This window comes from Vipera ursinii (assembly GCF_947247035.1).
Source record: "Vipera ursinii genome assembly, chromosome: 2".
Classification (NCBI taxonomy): domain Eukaryota; kingdom Metazoa; phylum Chordata; class Lepidosauria; order Squamata; family Viperidae; genus Vipera; species Vipera ursinii.
Window position 1 is genome coordinate 161,543,695 of NC_139513.1, and position 22,170 is coordinate 161,565,864.

Below are 22,170 nucleotides of genomic sequence, written 5' to 3' on the forward strand. Positions count from 1 at the left end.
TCTGAGAATTATGCAGGTGATTGTGTCCATTACTGACTGTGCAATAGCTTTTGACATTAAACAAGTGAGATTAGGCAATTTTATGGATGAATCTACCTAATTCCACCTAGGTTTTCCAGTCATTTTATATAAAGGACACAATTTCCTTTTTACTATGTTTGAATTCCAAATGAAAGCATGGTTCATTCACTGAATGTCTTCCAAGAATGTATGTGTATTGTTTGGATTTCAGACTTTATGGGAGCCATCGCAAATCATTCAAAATACTCCTGTTATTTTTGTTTCTCACAGTTGTATGCCACCCATCTCGCCAAAGGTGACTCTAGGCGGCTTACAGACGTGGAATAAAATGTACTATAAAACAGAGGTCCCCAACCTTTTGGGCACCAGGGACTGGTTCCGTGGAGAAAGTTTTTTCTACAGACTGAAGAGGATGTGATTTTGTGTGCTGCCTACATCCCCTGGATGGGGCTTTGCTTGTTTGTGTGGACTGGTTGCTGGCATGCCACGGCCTGGTACTGGTCCACAGACCGGAGGTTGGGGACTTCTGTTATAAAACATTAAAACAATAAATCATAAATTTAAAATTAAGTGAAAATAACCCTGTTATGTTAGGCAATCCATGATATTGAGTACTAAGAAACTATGAATGAAGGCTCTCCGATGCAGATTGGAGCTAAGTAGTCACCTGGCTACACTGAAACATGTCATACCATCATGTAACCCCACCAGGGGAAGCGGGCAAGATTGGTGTCGGTTCTAAAGGGCCCCGATAAGGCTCTTGAGTCCAAAATATTCTCACGCTGAATGCTGGTGGTGGACCAAGGATATGGGCTCATCCTAGCAATGATCCATTCAAAAAAGAGACAAAAATTGGATCTAGGACTGCATGAATACCACTGTGCTATGGCACAGTGACTCCTAACACTATTTTCACCTTGAAAGAACCATAAGCCCTTAGTTGGCAAGGTAGCCAAACTTGGAAGCAGGCCAGCCGTTACTAATACAGCTTACATCACTGGCCTACCAATAAATCAAATATACTTGCAAACACTTTGTTCCTTTTTTAATCCCATTTTCAGGAAGGAAACACAAGGCTGAGAAAAGAGCTCTACTGACGGTTGGGCAAATCAGAACTGTGGCAGTGCAATATTGTCTCTGCACTGGGACAGATACAGAAACAACCCTTTTCTTGGTTGGCCTGTTCCATTCTTGTCTTATTTCTACATCTGGTCTCTTGTCTGCTGCTGTTGACGGCATAAGAAGCATCATTACATAAGCTTTTGCTCTTGAGCTCCCGTTACATTGCCTTTAACATCCATTTCATGCATCAGATCATACCGAGCATCGTATGGTGCACTTGTGAGTCTAAATCCTCTTAGGTTATTATTCCAATTGCATCTGTCTCGTTGCTCCAACACTCGTTTGTGAGACTATTGTGTGTATTGAGGGGTATACACGAGCAAGGATGCATGTACACATCTACTTACGTATGAGCAAGTTTGGTTGGGGTAACTACTGGATAAGGTGCACCAGGGAATGTTCAGGAGGCATACATGCCTCAAACAAACTACCTGGTTGTGACAGACTTGGCACCCTCTTGGGGAAGTTGCAAGAGGCTTGTATATGGGTAAAGAATATGGGTCCTTTTGCTGGAAGGACAAGTCAAGAATTGGATATAGAAATGAGCCACAACCATTTCTGCCTGGAATTAGCAGGAATTCTGTGCCTACAAATGAGGTCAGATTATGAGGAAGCAAGAGTGAACTGTCATTGACTCTTTTATGGATTCTCTTCCCATTCCATCTTTTGGGACCTTCAATCATTTTCCACTGTCATTATAGAGTATCTGCAGTCTGCAAAGGAGCTGGAAGCTGCTGAACTGGGAAAACTGGCAGGGGCTGAGTTTGGACTTGATCAAGGATGGTCGCACCCTCTGCAAAGTATCTCCCATTCCCTTGCCTTGATTGTGCCCTTTGCCTGGATGGGGACTTCCTCATATTTTTATATATTTAAGTTAAATAAAAGAGAATAAATGGAAGCCACGGTGTACTGTTTTTATGGGCATGAAATAGAGAAGCAAGCTTACATCTAAGCTGGAGATGGGAAGCTACCTCACATCAATTGAGACATGAGTCCATCAAGGTCAAGATGAGTTGACCTTGAAGCTACCTCAACATCAGTTGAGACAATCAGTCCATCAAGGACCCAGGACCTTCTGTAGACAAAGGCATATACTTTGTCCCTGAATTCTTTGCCCATTAGTAAAGCTTACATTTCAGGAGTTAACCTGCTGTATTGTACTGCCTCAGGCAGGAGTGAGCTGAGTTTACTCTCAAGTGCTTTTTACTAGGACTTTAGTGATTTACCTGAAACACTTTCACATTTTGTGTGCATAAAGCAAGGGGGAAAATTTAAGATCTTTTAGTAGTTCAGATGTATGCAGTTAACTGATCAGAAGTGTGTGTATTCCCTTGTTATTAATGGGCTTCCTGCCTTAAAGCTAGTCCTTTTACTTGAAATCTTTAATTACTCATTTTTATTATTATGAAGTATAACAAATGTTAAGTCTTTACATCATTACAGTAAGGCATTCAGATCAAATTAGCAAAGGAAAAAATGCAACTTTTTTTAAAAAAAAGTCTACAAATTAATTAACTATCGGGCTGATTAACTGGGATTACAAAGTGATTTATGCTTTGAACAACAGACTATGGTTCCCAAAGCTTCACATGAGTTTCAGCTTCTTTGCCATTCATATAATTTATCAAAAATGTCCCAAATTTCTTTAACTAGGTCCATATTTCCATTTGTATTTCAAAAATTAATTGCATGTTAATTTTTTTTTCAAGGAGAGATACGAACAAGATTTTATTATGCCAGATTGCTAATGCAACTCCTGATAATCTAGCTGTAGATAACGAGTATCTAATAGGTTTTGTGTTCCAGTGGTGACATTAAACCTTTTTTTTATTGTTATTGGGGAGACCCTTTTATAGATCACAAGCTGATGAGTTACCATCTTCAGGACATGAATGGAGACTTGATTTCAAACACTAATGGTGGCACAGTGGTTAGAATGCAGTACAGTATTGCAGGCAAACTCTGTCCACAGCCAGGAGTTTGATCCTGACGGGGCTCAAGGTGGACTCAGCCTTCCATCTTTCTGAGGTTGGTAAAATGAGCCCCAAGATTGTTGGGGGGCAATTTGCACATAATGCTTCTATGTTGCAAACCGCCCAGACAGTTCTGTAAAGTACTATGGGGCAGTATATAAGTCTCGTTGCTATTGGTACTGCTATTTGAACTACTGTCAAATATTCTTCATGGTTAAGCACATCAGAGACTTTGGGTCTATCGCTCTCACTTCACACTATCTCGCTAGATTGTGTAGGAAAAATTGGAAATGCTAGTCCTTGAGTTACAACAGTTCATTTAGTTCATTCGTTGCAGTGTCCCGGGTGTGTGTGTGTGTCATGTGATCACCTTCTGAAGAGCAAAATTAATGGGGAAGCCAGATTCATTTAACGGCCGTGTGACTAACTTAACAACTGCAGTGGTTCACTCAACAACTGTGGCAAGGAAGGTTGTAAAATGGGGCAAAAGTCCTGAAGGGAAAGTTTCATATAACTGAAACAAATCTGAAAGTATTAAAGGTATATGGAGGCATCCCCACGGTCTATCTAAGAAATTCAAACTGGGCTTCTGCCAATTCTCATTTCTTCCTCGTATTCAGAAGAGCTTCCCCCCCCCATTTCTGTCTCAAATAACCCAATGCTTCCTTCTCCCCCCTCACTTCCTGAGATAAGCAGTGGTAACTGTCCTGTTAGTGGCAGAAGGCAGAGAACGACAACATGTTCTACTCACACACCCATACCTGAAATGACACACTTGAAAGGAGGTGAAAGCACAGAGAACCAGGAACCTGGCTTCAAGGCATGGCACAAAGGGCCCTGCTTTTCAAGGGAAGGAGGCAGGACTTGCAGCTGGGAGATATGGGCAAAAGCTTCTAAGCAGCTCTCTTCAAAGGGCTGTCAACACCTGGCTGCCAAATAAAAGGGCAAAGGCCTCATGGCCCTCAAGATGAAAGCAAAGAGCTCCAGATTGGGACCTGTGAAACTTTGAACAGATTGCTGCTGTGCTAGTGAACTTTGTTAGAGCCAAGGTTCTGCATATCTCTCAGCCCTAGAAAGAATTCAAGGGCAGGGTTCCAATATTTAAGGGGTTGTCACAAAGCTGCAAGCTTGTGTTATATTGCTCCTTGCCCTACATTAATAGACCTGCAGAGAGACATAGGTTTCCTATTCAACCACACAGCAATGGATAACACCACTTCAGTATACAACTTGGTATTTTGGGTGTTCTGGGAGAGACAAGAGGGGGAATTGACTCGGGAGATTTCTCAAATATATCTGTGGAGAAGGAATAAGTCCCACCCGCCCAACCCACCCCCAATTTAAATTCGCAGCTCATGGATTATGTCCCAAAAGCCAGATATTTAAATCATAGGGTGAATCATATCAGAGCAAAGGGAATACAACAAAACCAATAAGCAAGGTTCCTGGCTATTGCTCTGATTTTTTTCCGTGGGATGAAACGTTTGCATTCATGGGATGTCATCAAATAGTAACTCAGATATTTGTGTCTCTTCCAAGAACTGCACCACTGTCCAGCTTTCCCACCCCACCCCTGTCAAACCAATTTTGTTAGTCCAATCTTCTGTTTACCCTCCAGGCAGCAGAACAAAGCAAGCCGCTGTTGTTAAAAAAAATGTTTCTATCTGCAGTAGCTTCTCTTTATATTTAACCATTGCCAGAGAAGAATTTGCATAAATTCTAGTCACTGATATATTTATTGCAGGTGTGAGTAAAAGAGGATACAAATATATGTGCAGAATCTGCAACACTGCTTTGAGTCCATGATTTAAGATTCAAGATTTCTGTCCTCTTGATGGCTAGAAACCAGGAGACCGTGAGTTCTAGTACTACCTTAGGCATGAAGCTAGCTGGGTGACCTTGGAGAAAACCCTTTCTCTCAGCCCTAGGGAGGAAAGCAATGGTAAAACAGTTTTGAAATCATGCCAAGAAAACTCCAGGGGTAGTCCAAGACTGACTCAAAGGCACCAAACCCAACACACACACACACACACACACACACAGAGAGAGAGAGAGAGAGAGAGAGAGAGAGAGAGAGAGAGAGAGAGAGAGAGAGAGAGAAGGGGGGGAGTTGGTATAATGGGTAAGATGATGGTATAAAGCAGGGGTGGGCAACCTTGGCTCTTTTATGACTCGTGGACTTCAACTCCCAGAATTCCTGAGCCAGCATGGCTGGCTGAGGAATTCTGGGAGTTGAAGTCCACGAGTCATAAAAGCCAAGGTTGTCTAGCCCTGGTATAAATGGTAAGATTATGGCCTAAGTCCTTCCTTAGGCATGGAAGCTGACTGGATGACTTTAGGCTAGGCTCTCTCTCTCCAGCCTAGACTGGGAAGTTAAAGAAATGTCTGCCTACTAATCTGCATTGGACCAGCCTGATAGATCATCATATATAACTTTCAATGAAAGGGCCTTTGTCCTGCAATGGACTGATTCGCTCTGATTAACAACAACATTATGGTTGATGTGGTAGTTGTTATTGTTATTATCTTCATTTCGGGTCCAGGCTGGAAACCTCCAGATGTATTGGACTTCAATCCTCACAATTCCCATTTCTGTTGCCTGAAAAATCATTATAAGTGAATGTTTAGGAAAAGTTAGGCTAGTTTCTTTCACTCAACATATAGAGATATCACTATATAAACCTGGCCCCAAGCGTTCAATATATCTTTTGGATTACAGCTTGGTATTTCTGACCATATTTTTCTGTGTTTCTTATCAATATGTGTGGACCCAACTGGTTAGCCTTTCCAAGTTAGACTCTTCTTTTCATTTTGCTTTAAAATGCAGTTTAATTTATTAGAGTTTCCCCAATCTTACCATGTCCCACAGGCTTGTGAATTCCTTTGGAGGGGGGACTAAATATTATTTAGTCCATCTTCTAAAGCTCCACATTGTGTCTTTGTGATGGTCACAGTTATTCTTGTGGTTATCATTATCAGTGCAACTTTTCCTTCCTCTTTCCATGAAGGAGGGGAAAAAATTACAATTTGAGAACATTTGTTGAATACACGGCAGAAGTTCACCCATTAGCTAGAGCTGGGAGGGACCGAATGGAGGGTAGGTAAACGCACTCCCTCCTGGTGAATTGGCAATTAAAGAGTGATATTTTCTATCCAGAATGGGAATTATATTTTAAATATCCCCAACAGGAGCAGAGGGCCTAAAGTCGCCCTGCTCGGGCTTTGCTTTTGTTCTTGGTTACTACTTAGAATCTTTCAACTGAAGGAGTTTATACTTTCATAAATAAAAATGAAATTGCACGGGGTCTACTTTTGTTCATTGACACTGAATTAACTGGTGTTTTAAATAGTAATCTTGAACAGTCTGCTAGATTAACCTTCTAGCTTGCTGAGACTGCACGAAGCCCCTCTCTCAGTTTAAGCTATCCAGCTACACTTCACACTGAGGAACAAACCTCTGCTCAGCACACCTTAAGGCATTAATTCCTCAAATCATTACATTTCCACCCCCTTCTTAGTGGAAAAGAAAATGGGAAGAAAAAAATGTTAGTGGAAAAGTAGCTTCTGCAAAGACACCTCCATGAAAAGGCGCCCACAGGAAAAAGAGGTTACGCCATAGAATTCAAACCCGGGGTAAAACTTCCAAAACCCAGGATGTATGCTATGAGCCCAAGGGAAATGGCAGAAATGGAAAGATTCATAAAGAAAAACTTAGAAAGAGGCTTCATCGAGCCTGCCAAACCCAAAGTGGCAGCCCCAGTCCTGTTCAGGGAGAAGAAAGATGGGTCTTTCTGTTTGTGTGTAAATTACAGAAATCTGAACACAATAAGTGAATGTAATCTGTACCCTCTACCCCTAATGAAGGATATGCTATCCCACCTATTGAAAGGAAGGATTTTTACTAAACTAGATCTGAGGGAAGCATATTACCGTATTAGGATTAAGGAAGGAGATGAATGGAAGACTGCATTCAACTGCCCAATGGGGTGCTACCAGTTCAAAGTATTGCCATTCAGACTGCAAGGGGCCCCTGCAGTCTTTATGCAATTAATTAATGACGTGCTAAGGGAGCACCTATATAAGGGGGTCCTGGTTTACCTGGATGACATTCTTATCTTCACAGAGACCAAAGAGGAACATATCAAACCAGTCAGAGCAGTCCTGAAAAACTTACGAGCTGCCCACTTATATGCTAAATTATCGAAGTGTGAATTCCATCAGGAAAAAATCGACTACCTGGGATATTGCATATCTCCAGAGGGCATCTAAATGGACCCTGAGAAGGTCAGGGCAGTATTAGAGTGGGCACCCCCCCGCACATGGAAGCAATTGCAAAGTTTCCTGGGGTTTGCAAATTTCTACCGCCAATTCATCCCCGCATTTGGCCAAATAGCCATGCCCTTCACAAACGTGTTGAAAATGAAAGGGGACCCCTCGTGAAATCCAGCCAGCCTCTAAAATGGACAATGGAATGTCAAGCAGCATTTGAGAGGCTAAAGAGACTCTTTTCTGCTGAACCTGTACTAAAACACCCAGATCCCGACAAACCTTTTGTAATACAGGAAGATGCGAGCGATGTAGCAGTCGGAGCTGTATTATTACAGGAAAATGATGAGGGGACGTTGCAACCTTGCGCATATACATCCAGAAAACTCACAGAAACAGAACAACGGTGGCCAATACGGGAGAAGGAAGCATTCTCATTAAGGTGGTCGTTATTAACATGGCAACAATTTTTGGAAGGGAATAAAATACCTTTCCAGGTCTGGACAGACCACAAAAATTTAGAAGCACTAAAAACACCCAGGAAACTCACTCCTAAGCAAGCCCGCTGGTCCCAACACTTTCACCGGTTCAATTTCACTCTCAAACACTTGCTGGGTGGGAAGAACGTCCTGGCAGACACATTATCTCGCATGCCCCAGTATAACAGCACACGAGTAACTGAATTTAAACCACTTGTACTAGAACAACAACTGGCAGCACCAGTCACCACCAGGGCACAAGTAAAAATGAAGCCGGAAGTGAATAGCCAAACCGGAATAGAATTCCGAAAGTCCTTGGAAAGCGACGAATGGTTCCAGAAAAATAGGCATGTGTGCACAATTAAAGATGGGTTACCTTGGGTGGGTGAGAAGTTATACATACCTACCACCCAGAGGATCAATTTCATGCAACTGTGCCATGATACAAAATCAGCAGGACATTTCGGGTTTGTAAAAACATTACACTTAACTAAAAGGCAATTTTGGTGGCCAGCTATGAAAAAAGACATAGAAAGCTATGTGAGCAGTTGTCAAATTTGCGCGTTGGCTAAGAGGTTGCAAGGGAAATTGCCAGGACTGTTACAACCGTTGGCAAATCCCTCAGCCCCATGGAAAGAAATAGCCATGGACTTTATCGTAGAAATACCAGAAAGCAACGGAAACACCGTTGTCTGGACTGTCACAGATCTGTTCTCTAAGCAAGTTCATTTCATACCTTGCCAAAAAATTCCAACTGCAAAAGCATTAGCAAAACTTTTTGTACAGCATATTTACAGATTGCACGGGGCACCACTACGCATCATATCTGAGAGAGGGGTGCAATTTACCTCAGCATTTTGGAAGGAATTCTTATCCCTGTTAGGAACTACCCAAGGATTGACATCTAGTCATCATCCTCAAGCTAACGGGCAATGTGAGAGATCTAATGCAGTACTTGAGTAATAGTTAAGATGTTATGTAAATTTTCAGCAGGAAAATTGGACAGACCTACTGCCTTTCGCAGAAGTGGCATATAATAATGCAGTCCACTCCAGCACAGGTTACACTCCTTTTCAAGTAGCTACAGGCCAAAGCTTCAACTCCATACCTGAACTAACCCCAAAAGAACCGGTAATTCCAGAACTAAAGGAATGGATTGCTCAATTACAATACACCTGGCCTATTGTCAGAAGAGCGTTAACAGATGCTAGACTAGCATACAAAACACAGGCAGACAGGAAAAGAGCCGATCCCACACCGTTCAAAGTGGGAGAGATGGTATATCTGTCCACAAAATACCTTAAATCACTCCAACCCTGTAAAAAACTACAACCAAAATATATTGGACCTTTTCCAATTAAAAGAATCATAAACCCAGTAACAATTGAATTAGTACTACCTAAAAATCTTAGACAAATACACCCAATCTTTCACTGCAGCCTAATAAAGAGAGAACAACAATCTCCCCTATGAACAAAAATCCCACCACTACCACCTCCCATCATGGTGGAAGGGGAACAACATTTTGAGGTGAAAGAAATTTTGGATTCCAGAAAACATCATGGAACAACCCAATATTTAGTGGCTTGGAAACACCTCCCTTCCTCAGAAAATGAATGGGTCAGCAAACGCCACGTTAAAGCACCAAAGCTGCTTAAGAGATTTCATACAAAATATCCGAACAAACTGAGTTAACATTTATATATGTTTTTTTCTTTTCTTTCCCTACAGATGGACATATCTTTCTTTTAAGGAGAGCGGACTGTCAGAATCCATTTATATCACATTCATAAATGTATGTTTAAAACATTATCCCCCCCCCATGGATTCTGCCATCCCCCAAGGAAGGAGGAGCGCATGTGGATTCAGCCTGCCTTAGGTTATTTCAAAGACCAAGGGAACCTTTTGAACTGGGGGAACAAGAGGAAGGGTTAGAGAAGAAGGCATCTGGACTGTGTCTTCATTTAATTCTGTAGAGGAAGAAGGCAATAACCATAAAGATTCAAAGTTCCTTTTTTCCCATGAAAGGGATGACACGAAGTAAAATGATGGGGGCTGACCAAATGGGGTTGAGGGAAGGGGGGGTTGAACTGGGAACCATTTATAGAGTTTCAATTTGTAAAACAATACTAAGCCCTGTCTTGTATTTCCACAACCAAGCATGTCCTAGTAAAAATTCCTTTTGGACTAGAACTGACTCCAAGAGTTTTTGTTTTCCTAAGACATGGATTGGGGTGGGTCCTGACAGGTTCATATAAAGCACACTTTCATGGAATGGATACCACATCAAGGTTCCTTATTATATAGAGAAACATATGAATGAGACCGCGTGCCAGCAGCCAGGTGTCCCAGGTAGATTAAACTGTAGTTCCACTCGTGGCGAGACATGGTCGATTCAACAGCTTCCTCAGGCCACACAGCTAATCCTTGAGATGGAATTAACCCTCTTCTAGAGCCACCACTTAATGTGAGAATTGAACCTCTCCCAAAAGGTATCCCTGTATCTCTCCCAGCATTGAATCTCAGTCAGTTAGCCTTCCTTTAACTCAATACCCTACCCTATCTGGATGTCATTGCCACAATGGTGAGTTTTGGGCCATACTGCTGCTCCTGATAAAATTTCATTTTAGAGGTTAATGTAACTCTGAGGAATCTCATACATTTCACAGGGGTGAAATGTAACTCTGAGGAATCTCACAGCACAATTGCCACAGGTCAGTGTGATAAGCCCTCTAACATCATCTTCTTCACTTGGCTATCAGAGAAAAAAAAGTCTCTTATGAGGTGACAGAAATATGTGAAAGGCCCAGCAAATCAGCCACAACATACTTGTAAAGGTACCATGGTCTTTCTCTATGGGCCAGATTGCAAGATATTCTTCACCACTTGGAAAAGTTCCACAGCCCTAACAAGCAGGCATATACATAGAATGAAGGCTACTGCTAAGCTTGTAAGCCGCACTGAGTCTTCGGAGAAGGGCGGGATATAAATGTAATAAAAATAGAAATAGAAATAGATTTAAAAAACAAAACAAAAAACACACACCTTCTTTGCTGCCCTGGCTACCACAGAAAAACCTTACCCATAAGTTTTTGACCTGTACTGAATCAGATTCCACATGTTTTTATCCAGTGTTCTAGTATCACCCCATTTGCTTCCTTGTCCATAACTTGGAATACAGGTAGTCCTCGACTTATAATAGTTCATTTAGTGACAGTTCAAAGTTACAACTGGCCCTTTTTGTGATGTTAATAAAATTCCACCCACATCTCTTGAAGCCCTTGGACTGGCTGCAGGAATCCATTGCTGCCCCCCAATCCCGGGAAAAAAATATTCATTCAGTGGAGGACAGGGAAGAGATGTTTGACTGACTTTCTGCTTCACTGGCTCATTGAATGTCCTGGCTCAAACTTACCATGGCCTAAAAATAACACTGATAGACGCACACACTTCTCCATTTTAACTGTAGAGGCCTTGAGGTAGCAAAGCTACCATTGGCTGTTGCTGTATTGATGCTGTTGTGGGTCCAATCTGGAAAAGTATATCACCCATCCCTGGGGACCTGAGAAGCAAATATTGCCTGCATTCAGTAAGATGAATTCTCCTTTCTTGGCCTAGATCAGGGGTAGGCAACCTTGGCTCTTTTATGACTCATGGACTTCAACTCCCAGAATTCCTGAGTCAGCATAGCTGACTCAAGAATTCTGGGAGTTGAAGTGCATGAGTCATAAAAGAGCCAAGGTTGCCTATCCCTGGCCTAGATGGAAGGATGCTAGCTCTTCCTCTGCTGGACAGGACAAAACTAGCAGGTAGAAAACAGTCTTCTACTGTCCTTATCCCAATTTGGCAAAAACCAGTTTCTAAGATCTTGAGGCTGTTGCTACTGCTCTCTAGCTCTTTGCTTCTTCAAGCACAACTGGGCCCATACTATGCAATAGGTCTATAATAGGGTTATACTAGGGGTCTTCCAACTTGGCCCTTTTATGACTTGTGGACTTCAACTCCCAGAATTCTTCAGCCAGGCACACTGGCTGAGGAATTCTGGGAGTTGAAGTCCAGAAGTCATAAAAGAGCCAAGTTTGAAGACCCCTGGGTTACACCATAGCTGATCTGCAAAAATCCAGAGAATCACTAGATGGCAGCACAGAGCACAGAGGCAGACTTATTCATTACTTCCCTTTAGGGATTATTTTCATTTTTACAATCTGATATAGGTCTATTTAAACATTTTTCCACATCCAGAATTGGTGCCACCCTATATTCCTACAATATTGATTGGCTCTGCGTCTCTAATGTAAGCAAACCAATTAAAGTCCTTCTGCCTCCAGTCCAAATGCCATGAGAACAATCCTGCAGCATGAATGCTGGAACTGCAGGGTGAGCACAATTATGCTCCATCAAAAGAACTTTCACTTTTCTCCCAGCTCTTCCCTGATTGGCCATCCTCCCTCCCCTACTGAAATCAAGGGGAGCACCCATCCATCATCTCAACCAGAGGGTTGACCGCTTGCTTCCTTACTGCAACAATGATGGCAATGGAGCAGAGTAGCATTGCCTGGAAGGAATGGTCGTGCTTTCCCATTGATCAGTTATACTAGGGAAGATGCAGGTGGGATGAGGTGAAAATGCTTCTGGAGCAAAGGAGATGAAGTCAGTGGCCATCTCTCATGGTCAGCCATCCGAAGCTCTGATGGAAGGGATGACCTTGAAAGGCAGCTCCAGCTACTGGAGGGGAGTGCTTCCCTGCCCCCACCATCTGACAAGACTTTTCTCCCCTGCAGTTAAGGTGGGAGGAAGAATAACAGACCCGGCTCATTTAGCAATAATGCAGCAATGAACAACAGCCGTGTTGTAAAGCAGCAACACACACAAGGTCCCGCTTCTGGAAACACCTGTTTTGCTCCATGAATGTGAAGCAGAGCTAGATTTCCACCACTATCCTCAGAAGGTTAGAGGCCCATGAAATATGCCAGAGAAAATGATTAAAAAATACATAAGACTTCAAGCCAGAATTGTTTTTGTTAGGCATAATAGAAGGAAACTAGGAGAAAGAATGTATAGACATAATTTTACATGTATTAACTGCAGCAAGAATAGTATTTGCTCAATATTGGAAAAATGAAAATCTACCAACGGAGGAAGAAATAATTAAGAAAATGTTAGATTGTGCAGAAATGGACAGATTTAACATCGAAGGTAAAAGAGAAAGAAGATTCAGTATACTTTAGAACATGGGACAATTTTTTATCAATGGCTAAAAAAATGAGCTAGAGAGAAAGGAACGTAATACGTACTATGTAAAAGGAACGTAATACGTACTAATACATATCAAATATGTATTAGTACTTCTGCCAACCTAGCAGTTCGAAAGCACGTAAAAATGCAAGTAGAAAAATAGGGACCACTACGGTGGGAAGGTAACAGCGTTCCGTGCGCCTTTGGCATCCAGTCATGCTGGCCACATGACCACGGAGACGTCCTCGGACAAGCGCTGGCTCTTCGGCTTTGAAACGGAGATGAGCACCGGCCCCTAGAGTCAGAAACGACTAGCACGCATGTGCGGGGGAACCTTTACCTTTACCTCTGTATTAGTAAGAAGACGACGATCAGGTGAAGAGAAGATTTAAGAAATATATTATTAACTAACATGTTGATTATGAAAATATAGAAACTCATTATCATTGTTTTTTAAACACATGAATCCAGACAATATGCTGTTTGCTAAATACTAAAGACTGTTATGTTGTAAAAATTATAGATAGATAGATAGATAGATAGATAGATAGATAGATAGATAGATAGATAGATAGATAGATAGATAGATATAGATGATATAGATATAGATATAGATATAGATATAGATATAGATATAGATATAGATATAGATATAGATATAGATATAAAAGAAATATGCCAGGCATGTCCTTTTAAGAGAGAGGGATAGAATGTGTGACTCTTCATATGCTCCCAAACAACTCTTTTGGCAATTGTAGATCAGCAAAATCTGGAGGGATCCATACATTTCCCTCCCTGTCAAAAATTCTTCTCTGATTCAAAACACAAGAATTACATGATTATAGTGCCTCTCTAGCTAATCACTGTTTTATCTGGAATGTATATTATCATTTGGAATTGTTTCCTTTGCTGCAATTTGCACACATCTCAGAGTTGCTGTTTCCTGTCTTCCAACTTGTCTTATTCCTCGGATAAGAGAATTAGGTTTCCAAGTGGCTCTTAACTGCACAAGATGTTGGGAATGTCAGGTTGTATACATAAAGGTCCACAAAGGAGGTGTGTGTGTGTGTGTGTAGGAAATGCCATATGCCCCATGATGACACTTGCATAATGACATTGGGATGCATAGGACATCTCAAATGCATGTGACATTATTGGGGTTTATTACAGACATCTGTGACTCATAGCACAAAATGTGAAATTAACTTGCATGTGCCAATATTTTGAGCTGGGAGAGAAAAACCCTAGGAACACAAAAGTGGATTGTTATTTATTTTTCTGAAAATGTGTTGACAAAGCTCCCAAGTACTGGGTAGAGTCTGTCTTTAATTGAGGACAGCTTGCCCATTATAGCATGAAACTGTATGCTGACTCTCATTCTGTAAGCAAGCCCTAAGCATCTTTCCCAAATTTCCCTAAAAAAAAGGCTACTATTGCTATTGCTACTTCAGCCTCCACAGTTTTCCACTCGAACTAACCTGAATCTTCTGTCAAATCAGTGAATCAGCATTAAATCAAATTATGAGTTTCCAAGTCCTATTACTAATGGGAAGCATAACTGTGCAGCAAATTAACTATACATGCAATGCATTGGGAGACCCTGCTGGAAACATATCCTGATATGCCCATCAGCCTGGAACAAACAAACCACTCACATTCAAATCCTCACTAGTAATAAATAGAATTGACTACCCCCACCCCTGTGGACTTCCTTTCCTTTCCTTTCCTTTCCTTTCCTTTCCTTTCCTTTCCTTTCCTTTCCTTTCCTTTCCTTTCCTTTCCTTTCCTTTCCTTTCCTTTCCTTTCCTTTCCTTTCCTTCTTTCCTCTCTGCTCCTCATCTGCTCCTATATAGTGTGATTCTTGCCAGATGACAGGTCACGTGCAATTTATCTCCCTGCTTCCCACTGTGAAATCTTTATTTCCTGAGCCCAGATGTTTGGTTTTTCTTCTGTTATTTTAATTAGATTCTGTTCAGCTACTGCTTTCACAAAGTCTCGTTATTGCTTCAAGAACACAGTAAAAAAGAGTGCCAGACATTAGCAGGAGAAAAGGAAGGGGGTCTCAGCGAATAGAAAAGGGATATTGGGGAAAAAAAAGAAGGCAATTATAGTTTTTAGTGATTGATAATTGCCAAATGGGGAAAAAGATAAAAACGAACCTTGTGGCCACAACCATGTGTCGCCAAACAGGAGATGCAGGAACTTACTGTTTCGCTAAGGGCTCCCAATGGCATTGACATAGACCTGCCTCAACATGATGCCCCCCAGATGTGCTGAGATTAAAGGTAAAGGTAAAGGTTCCCCTGCACATGTGTTCTAGTCGTTTCCGACTCTAGGGGCCGGTGCTCATCTCCGTTTCAAAGCTGAAGAGCCAGCGCTTGTCCGAGGACGTCTCCGTGGTCATGTGGCCGGCATGACTAGACGCCAAAGGCGCACGGAACGCTGTTACCTTCCCACCGTAGTGGTCCCTATTTTTCTACTTGCATTTTTACGTGCTTTCGAACTGCTAGGTTGGCAGAAGCTGGGATGAGTAACAGGCGCTCACTCTGTTACGCGGCACTCGGGATTTGACCCGCGAAACTGCCGACCTTCTGATCAACAAGCTCAGCGTCCTAACCCACTGAGCCACCGCGTCCCTTCTGTGCTGAGATTATGGCTTCTCCTATTCCTCCTGGCAATTTCCTAGATAAGGTGACTGATCTATGGAAAAGGGCAAGGGAAAGAGAACTGTGGTTTACTGGATGAGGCAAATTTTGCCACTAGATAGAATGGAGCAGTTTCACTGTTATGAAGAAACAGCTCCATTCCTCTTTCTTGAAAGATTTAGTTGTGTATAACAATCCTAATGCCAGTCATGGATGCAACCTCTATTATGTTTCCTGCCCAGCATTCTGAGTTGTACTAAGTAACTACACCTAACAAACTTTTAAATGTCCCTGGTGTTTCTGAACAAGCATCGTTCTGGGGCACTTTGGAAATGTGAAGCTTGGCTAAGCCCAACTATTGAATTAGATAATTGCACCAGAATATCCCTTTTCTAGCATCCAGTGCTCATGACTTCCTCAAGCCTTTACTCAAGAGAAAAGTGAATTCTGTTTTTGCTAGAATTATCCTAAATGGTCTAGAGCAGACATGTCAAACACAAGGCCCGGGGGCCGGATCCAGCCCGCGAAGTGGTTTCATGTGGCCCACGAAGCCATCCTGGAAACAGTGAGCGAATGGCCCCCACTGCCTTGGCCCTGGCCCAGAGACCCTCCTCCTGCCAGAGACCCTCAGATCTGTCCCACTCCTGCCCAGGCCCCCATAGGCACCCTTGATGCCAACGATGTAGAGCTGGCCACGCCCACCCAGTAGGCCATACGCACTCTAGCCACGCCCACCCCATAGGCCACACCCACCCTGGCCATACCCACCCGGCCCCCTGAGGGCAACCGCAATGCTGATGCGGCCCTCAGTGAAATTGAGTTTGACACCCCTGGTCTAGAGCAAGGGTCTTCAAAGTTGGCCCTTTTATGACTTGTGGACTTCAACTCCCAGAATTCCTCAGCCAGGCATGCCTGGCTGAGGAATTCTGGGAGTTGAAGTCCACAAGTCATAAAAGGGCCATGTTTGAAGACCCCTGCTCTAGAGTACTTTTGCACAGAAGCAGAGTATCAAGAATGGGCAGTGCTGCCAGATCTAACTGCTCCAAGGAAGTCCGAAACACAAAACCTGGACAGATACCAATAGCTGCAATATATCAGTCTCAAAGACCGGATTGCAGCAATCTTCCTGATGGCTCAAGGAAATAAATGGAAGCTTTCCTTTTCACCATGGCCCAGGTTTCAACTTCCTGAACTGTTGTTAGACCTGATTCGCTCTGGGCCCTGGATTGAAATGCAGCCCATTTCAGGATAGGGCAAGCATAATTAGTTATTGATAATCTCCATTAAGTGTGAACATGTCCATTGGAAAGCAGAGGAGATGAGTACAAAGGAGAAAGCAATAACCCAAGTTGGGCTTAAGCCAGGGGGCTGTTGGAACTAAAGCCACAATTCTTGCAAGGGGTGATCTTTAGTGGCTGGGATATGTTTGTACAGTAACTACATCATAAAGCACCTTTCATCCTGAACAAGAGGCCCTGGGGCACGTTAGCATGAATCAAGCAGTCTCAAGAACATAACAGCTGCCAGAGAGCGTAAGGCCAGGTATTTGGTCTTTGCAAAGTGAAATGAGGGGAGGGCGGGGGGGGGGGGGAAAGATGACCAACTGCACTGGTTTCACCCCCAAATCCAGATGCATTTGAAAAGGTAACAGACACACCTGCAAGGACTTCAGGCCAGGGTGAAAGTACCAAGCTTTGAGGCCCAGAGAGGTCCAACCTCAGACTGCAGGATCACGTTCATCCTCCAAAATTCCTGTGGATGGCTCCCCTAATTATTTGTGACTAAACTATAGCTTTTCATATGACAGAAAGAGACAATGATTAGACACATGGGCAGAAGTAACCAGTAACAAAACAAGCAACAAAAGTGAAGTAACAAAATGAAATTCAATGGTGAAAAAAGTAAGGTTCTACATTTAGACAAGAAAAACCAAATGCATAGGTATAGTAAAGGTGGTACCTTGATCAATAGTAACAACTGTGAGAGGGATCTCAGAGTCCTAGTCAAGTGGACAATCACTTAAATATGAGCCAGCAGTGTGCTGTAGCTGCCCAAAAAAGCCAACACAGTGCTAGGCTGCATTAACAGAGGGATAGAATCAAGATCACGTGAAGTACTAATACCACTTTACAATGCCTTGGTAAGGCCACACCTGGAATGCATTCAGTTTTGGTCACCACGATGTAAAAAAGATGTTGGGACTCTGGAAAGAGGACAGAGAAGAGCAACAAAGATGATTAGGGGACTTGAGGCTAAAACTTATAGGAAACGGTTGCTGGAATTGGGTATGCCTATTTTAAAGAAAAGAAGGACTAGTGGTGACATGATAGCAGCGTTTCAATATCTCAGGGGCTGCCACAAAGAAGAGGGAGCCAAGCTATTCTCCAAAGCGCCTGAAGGCAGGACAAAAAGCAATGGATGGAAACTAATCAAGGAGAGAAGCAACCTAGAACTAAGGAGAAATTTCCTGACAGTTAGAACAATTAATCAGTGGAACAGCCTGCCTCCAGAAGTTGTGAATGCTCCAACACTGGAAGTTTTTAAGAAGAGACTGGACAGCCATTTGTCTGAAATGGTATAGGGCTTCCTGCCTGAGCAGGTTGTTGGACTAGATGACCTCCAAGGTTCCTTCCAACTTTATTATTATTGTTATTTATTATTATTGTTGTTGTAGTTGTTATTAGGTTATGTGTATTTCAGTTTTATTCAATTTTAACAGAAATGAAATTAAATCAGTTTTAACTATCATTCTGGCCCCAGCCAACTACTTTGAAGAGTTTAGTCTCCAGCTTCTTCAAAAGGCCATATGAATGACCTATATGATTCTTCACCGATGATGGTGATAATGCAGTCAGAGGCTAGAGTCAATTCCTATTGGCTGCTGTGGATACCCCCAGGGCTTTTTTTGTCATAGAACGTCCAGAATGGAGTTCCGGCACCTTTTTTGGATGGAACCTTGTAGGGTAGGCAAGGCGGGCTGTATGACGTGTGTGAGTTCTGGCACCTTTTTTAAAAAAACAAAAAAAGCACTGGCTACCCCTATCCCATCCAGTTCACAAACTGGCTATTCACTGGTTTGGGCTTGGGGAATAATTTCCTTGCTATCCCCTCAGCAATCTGAAAGGTAGTGAAAACTTCTATTCCAGGGATCTACCCACATTCATTGAAACCAGCACCATCACATGTTGGGGACTGATGCCTACTTCCTTGCTAGCCCATAATACAGGGTGGGAAGTAAAACACTGCCAGTGGAATCCATTAACTTTATAGACAGTCACCAATCCTGTCAATGAGGCAAAATAGAATTTGGCTATCAGGTAACACACAAGGATACTTTTCTACCCACTCAAGGACTGCAGGAATACAGCCATGAAGAAGAGCCCAGTAGAAGACTTTCAGTTAGCCTAAGGTTAGAGTGGCAAATATTTATTGATCACAAATGGTGAAAATGTCCTAGGGTTGCGAAGCAAACAACACCCCCCCATCCCCTTTTTCTTCTTTTTCTGTACCTTTAAGAGCATCTTCATCTACCAAAATCTACAGGTGAAGCTTTCCGCGGCACAAGAAGACAATATTATCACTGCCTAAGATCTGCAGGACATGCTGCTCTTAAAGACAACAACCGCCTGAGAGCTTTCAGTATGTCTTCATTTTTAGTGCCTGATTGCGCCCATTCCTTTCCTTTATGACGAAGTTCCTATAGGGCCTTCCCAGTAGCAAGCAGTGCCACATGTGGCATTTAATTACCTCTCTGCTGAATGTTGCTGTGCTGTTGCCACAGGATTAAGCACACAACATAGTCGTCACTTAACAGCAATAATTAATGCATAATGCAAATGCATTGCAGGACAGCAAGAAACCTCATGCTCCTGTATGCTGCTCACCTATTGGTTTTAGCTCTGTAAAACAGATAAATCAAAGCTTGGGAGGCATGCTAGACCAGGAGGGGAATAAATGTACACCTAAGATGCCCTGTCATTTCATTCCGTGGTTTTAGTTGATTAAAATCATCTGATTTTAGGTAGCCTGCAACCCGTTCATCAGTTAATGACCAAAACACAGTTGAATCTTGCTGCTAACCCTGGAGTAAACGTTCTTAATTTTAACTGCCAGCAAGTAAATTTGCTTTATTCAGTCTGCTTTTATCTGCAAACGGTGCTTTGTTACATGAATGTTTGCAGCTGTAATGATAAGTCTATCCTATCCATCATCATGATGGTTCTATACTAGAGATGCCAGCACAAAATGAAGAGCTCATAAGGTTTCCAATCCCACCTACCCTTCTCCCCCTCCACCCCAGAATTTGCTTTAAAACAGTGATATGGGAAACTCAGGGCTGGCTAAAATTATATTCTTAACCCTTATTTGTTCTCAGCAAAGTACTTGTGGAAGTTCCTTATAGCCACTTCAAACCATCTTTGGCTATGCTGCCCCTATGGCAGGGATCACACACTGATCAAGCTATAGCACAGGGGTCTTCACACTTGGCCCTTTTATGACTTGTGGACTTCAACTCCCAGGAATGGCTGAGGAATTCTGGGAGTTGAAGTCCACAAGTCATAAAAGGGCCAAGTGTGAAGACCCCTGTGCTATAGTGGCTTTAGCCCTGTTTCTTGAGCACTGGAGTCACACGACACAAAAGGGAAAACAACAACATATCATGGCTTATAGTGCTGGGTAAACTAGGGCACCGAAGGAAGAGCCATAATTATTATTAAGACTATGAATACTTCAAAAATGATTTGGAAGAAATGCTTCAGAGCTCTGTAATTTTTCAAGGCAACCATCTTTTCTGTTTCCCCACAATGCTTCTGGGCTGCCTGGAAATCTTATAGGAATAGTGAGGGGAAATGAAGATGATATCTGAGACAAAAAAAACCCATCTACAGTTGAAGGCATCCTTATATGAAGTCATGAAACACCACCAACTCCTAGAGATCTTCCAATACACAAAATATTAGACTCTCTACCTCTCACTGGGCTTAAATCTAGGAAATCAATTTGGAAAAACATACCACAGTCTTACAATCTAAATGAAGAATGGTGACTGTTTTAATCAGGGCTTTTTTTGTCATAGAACGCTCAGAACGGAGTTCCGGCACCTTTTTTGGATGGAACCTTGTAGGGTAGGCAAGGCGGGTTGTATGACATGTGTGAGTTTCGGCACCTTTTTCTTTTACAAAAAAGCACTGGTTGCCCCCCAAAATATGGAGCCATTCAAATAGATTCAAGACAAGCCATGCCAGAACTAAAACAAAGCTCTTTAAGTGGGGAATGGCCAAGAGCCTATGGTGCACTGGAACAAACTATAACACACATAGTCCAAGAATGTCTCCTTAGGAAAGGCACCTGAGATGATCTCACTGCAGCCACACCAGAAGCAGTTAGATGGTTTGCTCCTTAGATATTGAATTACAACATCTATCTCATTGCAATTCTATGGTGATTTTATTATGGTTTTATCTTAATTTAATATATTATGTCCTATATTGTATTGTGCATGTGTGTGTCTATAACTGCTGACGCTTTGTTTAAACTAAATTTGTATATCAGTGATCGCATGGCCTCTGTACATGCCATATGCTACATAAATAAATGCAACAGAATCAGCCAGATATGCAAATGTTAGTTTCCACAATCCCTTTTACTCCATCTATCAGTTACATTTTATATTTATCACTTGTTTTTTCCTCCCCTACCTTTACTCCTTGTTTACCTATCAATCCGGGGGTTTATAATTAATTTTGGAAACCATGAGAGTTGCTTAGAGTTCTGGAATAAATTCAAAGGAAGAAGAAATCAAATCAAAATACAGAATCAAGCATGCCACCTACCTCTCTGTCAAAAACTGCAGACAGCGATAGATTTACAGGGAACATGACACCAAATCCATCTGATCATAAAATTTCCCCTCCTTGGATTTTCTGCAAAATCAAAACAAACAATTCAAGGGAATAGGTCTGAGTCAATGAAATCCCACCCCTCTAAGGGAAGCAAGCAATCATTACGGCTTACAAAATCAGAGTAGCCACTTTATGGGTAGCATCTATCCCCAACAGGAGTCACCCTGTATGACTTGCGGGGGAACCATATATATTTGTTTAATAAAAAATAAAATCACCACGTGATAAGAAATCACCAGGATAAGGGAAGGGAAAAATACATCACTTGTTTCCAGAGTTGTCGCTTGGGTTTGGCTTGGCTCAGCGGAGCACAATATTAAAACTGAGGAATGAGCCAGTTCAGCAACTAATCAGCATGTTTTATTGGGCAGCGGAGTGATTTCAAATATGCCACAAACTAGCGTGTGACAGAGATATTGCAGTGCTCCGGATTATTTTGATAACTTTGACTTTGCAAAATTACTTAGGTATTTCTCAGTGGAGGACTTAAAACTTTTTCAGGTCCATAGACAAAACACAAAAAGAC

At 42.2% G+C, this 22,170-nt stretch overlaps 1 long non-coding RNA gene across 1 annotated transcript; it reads right to left on the minus strand.

Moving 5' to 3' along the window:
* Positions 1 to 274: 274 nt before the first annotated feature.
* LOC310636408 lies at positions 275 to 21,951 on the minus strand. The gene is made up of 3 exons (XR_014491717.1): positions 21,863 to 21,951; positions 21,576 to 21,665; positions 275 to 547 (listed from the first exon to the last, which is right to left on the minus strand). It is a non-coding gene; the product is annotated as an uncharacterized lncRNA (long non-coding RNA).
* Positions 21,952 to 22,170: the final 219 nt, after the last annotated feature.